Source organism: Lepidothrix coronata, unplaced genomic scaffold (genome assembly GCF_001604755.1).
Source record: "Lepidothrix coronata isolate B3197 unplaced genomic scaffold, Lepidothrix_coronata-1.0 Scaffold187, whole genome shotgun sequence".
In the NCBI taxonomy this organism is placed as follows: domain Eukaryota; kingdom Metazoa; phylum Chordata; class Aves; order Passeriformes; family Pipridae; genus Lepidothrix; species Lepidothrix coronata.
In genome coordinates this window covers 927,682-931,574 of record NW_016690367.1, presented here as the reverse complement: position 1 = coordinate 931,574, position 3,893 = coordinate 927,682, and the positions used below count along the sequence as shown (strand labels likewise).

General features: G+C 49.7%; 1 protein-coding gene across 7 annotated transcripts in view; it reads right to left on the bottom strand.

Moving 5' to 3' along the window:
- The window catches only part of PHACTR4 (phosphatase and actin regulator 4), a 64,837-nt gene that overhangs the window by 34,536 nt on the left and 26,408 nt on the right, over positions 1 to 3,893 (bottom strand). The window lies entirely within an intron of this gene.

Here is a 3,893-nt window from a genome sequence, read left to right as displayed (position 1 = left end):
CATGGGCAGGGACACCTTCCACAAGCCCCCCTCCAACCTGGCCTTGGACACTCCCAGGGATGGGGCAGCCACAGCTTCTCTGGGCAGCCTGTTCCAGGGCCTCACAGCCCTCACAGGGAGGGATTTCCCCTCAGTATCCCACCCGATCCCGGGGAGCGCGATCCCATTCCCGGGGCCCGTCCCGGCTCCCTTTGTCACCGACCCGCCCTCGGGCCGGTGCCGAGCGCCCCCTGGCGGCCCCGGCCCCTCACGGGACAGACCCTCGGACGCCGAGGGGCTTTTCCATCCGAAATGATTCCAGGATAAAGGAAATCCTACGTGTGGGTTACGCCAGTGCACAAAGCCTGAGCTCACACGGCCTTAAGATAGGCTCTAAGAGGCACCAGGACCCGCTGCAGAGCCTAAATCGGCAAGGCTCGGCTCAGAACCCGCAGAACCTGAGCACGCCACGGGCTGAGCAGATCTGTGAGGGGAAATTTAGCAGCTGGTAGTTTTTGTGTACAAGGGAATACAAATCTATCACAACCCAGACAGTAAACCCTTCAGAAATCTTAAAATCTCCGCTTAACAAAGCACGACAAACCCAGGCTGGGTTGAAGAACAATGTTCTCCCCCAAGCAAGTCACAGTTATCGCTGGTCCCATCACAGCTGGATAGGTCCAGCCTGGAAAAAAGCCACCTCTGGGTTCTGTTTCAGAAGACAAAAAGACACCTTCAGCAATCAGAGCCAGGCTCCTTTCCAGGACAAATGGGAACCAAACAGATAAGGTGATGACGCTGGCAGTGACAAAATTGAAGTGTTCGCACTGGGACTGCAGCTCAGCACCAGCCCCAGGGCCCTGGAAGCAGCTTTGTCCCACCAACAGCTCAGCTAACACTCATGTACAGCTCACAAAGGCAGCAAAGTAGTGAGAACATTCAGCATTTTGTTTTTAAAAGGCCAGGTTTGCCACTCAGTCAGGATGCATTGCTGCTGTGTGAAGAAACAGTACTGACAAAAAAAAAATCCCTTCATTTATACTAAATCTGTTTGCCTCTGGTTCCAAGCAGGCTCCTCTCCTACGCCCAAGCCCAATGAAATCAGCTGCTAAAATCTCTGGACAGAAGTTACAGGCAACGTTCCAAAGAGCAAGGTGAATTTAAGGTCCAACAAGTTGAAAATGAAAACTAGAAACTCTGGAAACCTGTGCTCCCCCTGCTCCACGTCCTACTTACTGAGCCACAGGAGCTCCACGCTCATTGTTTCACAGGGAGTTGCCCTGAATTACCCCAAGGATTGACTACCTCCTACAAGGTCTTATCTCTTCACACAAGAAACAAGATAGCTCAATTCAATCACGAAACACTTCAGCAAACACAAAGGGTTTCTCACTCAGCATCAGCCTTTGCTACTGTCTTGCTCCAGCCTGGAGGCCAAAGCACCTCCATCCCAGCACATCCACAAAACCACAAAAACAGCAGAATTAACCTCTGCCTTCCCCCAGGCAAGAGATATGGGTACAAACTACACAGTCATTCACCACGACAGCTCCAAAAGTCACTCCAAATGGGGTGTCACAGAATTACGAGGTCTCTGGCAGGTCAGCAAATAATCTCTGTAAAACATTTGGCTCGTAGCTCAGGAGGGAAAGGTAGCAGAAATTCAGACACCTCCTCAAGTTGTTCACGGGGTGGGGGGGGGGGAAATTATTGGGTATAAAATGCCACACCAAGTAGATGGATGGCTGAGCTGAACCACTTGCAAATGCAGCAGGAAGAAAACCAGCACTGACATCCCATAGAGTGCCCCAAGCACCCTGACAGCACTCAGCACATTAATTACACAAAGAACTAGAGCAAATTTAAGAACAAAAGGTTGTCAGGATAACGTCCCAAAGTATTTTGCTGGCTTGTCAAGTGCACTCGACTTATTTACAATAATGCTTTCATCCAGGTTAGCACCTTGTGCTTCTGCACCTTGTTTAAAAGTCAAACAGTCTCTCCATCAGTTCCTCCCTTTAAATTTGCCTAAGGAACAGTAGGAATTTGCCTTTCTGCCTGCTTGCAAATTAGCACACATCAACTGTAATTAAAGGGCTGATCTCAGGCACTTTGGCCACTTTGGCTCTTGTGCTGTATCACATGGACACATAACATCCAGGATCTCAGAGGGAAGTCACAGCTTCTGTGTCTTCCTCAATGAAAAAGCTGTTCTTTTATTCTGGAATAATTTTATTCCAGTGCCTAAAGGGGCTCCAAGAGAGCTGGGGAAGGACTTTGGACAAGGGCCTGGAGGGACAGGACAAGGGGGAATGGCTTCCCACTGACGAAGGGGATATTGGGAAGAAATTCCTCCCTTTGAGAGTAGCGAGGGGTTAGAGTGGATTTCCCAGAGAAGCTGTGGCTGCCCAATCCCTGGAAGTGTCCAAGGCCAGGTTGGATGGGGCTTGGAGCAACCTGGGACAGTGGAAGGTGTCCCTGCCCATGGCAGGGGGTGGGACAAGATGGGCTTTAAGGCCCCTTCTAACCCAAACCATTCCAGGATTCTGTGGTTCCCATAATGGTTTTGAACCTCTGAGCATCTGAAAGGTATAGCTCTGATTTTTGGGGACAAAAATGGGAATTGGGTATCCAGCCAGGCATCCTGCTGGGAAAAAGCAGCAGAGCTGGTGGCATAAGAACTAAGCACTCCCATTTTCAGCCCTTTCCCCTACTCAGACTATATTTGGAGTCCGTGCCTCCAGAAGCAGCAGATTCATATCACACTGGTTTCCTTCTGAGGCACGTAGCCCAGGAGTCAGCTCAGATGCTAAAACAAATTACTTCTTTGTTTGCACAAAGGTGAAGGGCTTGAAGAGTATTTCCTATTTTTAGTAGGAAAAGAATTGGGAAAAAAAAAGTAGCACAGCAGGAGATAAAGGGGATGAAAGTCAAAGGGGATGAAAGTCAGCCTGGTGTAAGGCAGTAACTGCAGAAGACTCTTAAAGCATCCATAAACTTAGTATTTCAAGTGCTTTTTTAAAAAAGCAGCTTTGGGTTGGAGCCTGTGTGTGCAAAGGCTACTTCACTGATTTCCCAAAATGCTTCGCAGTTGTCCTACAGGGATTTAAACCTTTTAGGGACACTACTTAAAGGTTCCTACCCCAACACCTGCAGAGGAAGTGTGTAAGCACAGGCAGAAACTGTCAACAGAGCACCAAAGTACAGCAGGTCAAAGGACCCAAGAGCAAACACCTCCCATGAAAAGGCATCCCAGGCTCCCTCTGAGGCTGTTCATTAATGGCTTCTCATTACTGGGCAGGTGAACTGCAGGTTTGCTCCCACATTAGGTGGATCCAACACGGCAGCAGAGCTTTCAAGGAACCACAGGCACAAGGTGAGTCTCATCTTGCCAAGCACAAAAGCTCCCGCTTCTTCAATATTTTGCTTTTTAAGATCTCTCAGACTTACAGGCAGATGAAACACTAGATAGAACACAATCCCCTGACAAAGAGAAAGGTCCAGACTTAGCTCAGATCATGGCAAGGTGAGTGAGTGGTCTTGGGAGGGGGCCTGGGCAGCAGATGGAACAGCAGAAACAGGCTCCGAAAATAGAGTGTGATCCTTCACCCGCACCACAGGAAGGATTTGAAGAGGGGAAAGGTATCCCAGTGACATTTCCCTTCAAGAGAACCCTTGTGTAGGTGGGACCTCGAGGAAGCTGGGCCTGGCAGTGTGTGTATATTTAGATTTCATTTATTCCTCTCCCAAACCTCCGTCCTCCCACCTGCCCCAGCTCTGCTGACTCCTCAGGGGCAGCACTGCAGAGACCTGACATAGGATCACAGAATCATGGAATGGTTTGGGTTGGAAGGGACCTTAAAGCTCATCCTGTTCCACCCCCTGCCATGGGCAGGGCCACCTTCCACTAGCCC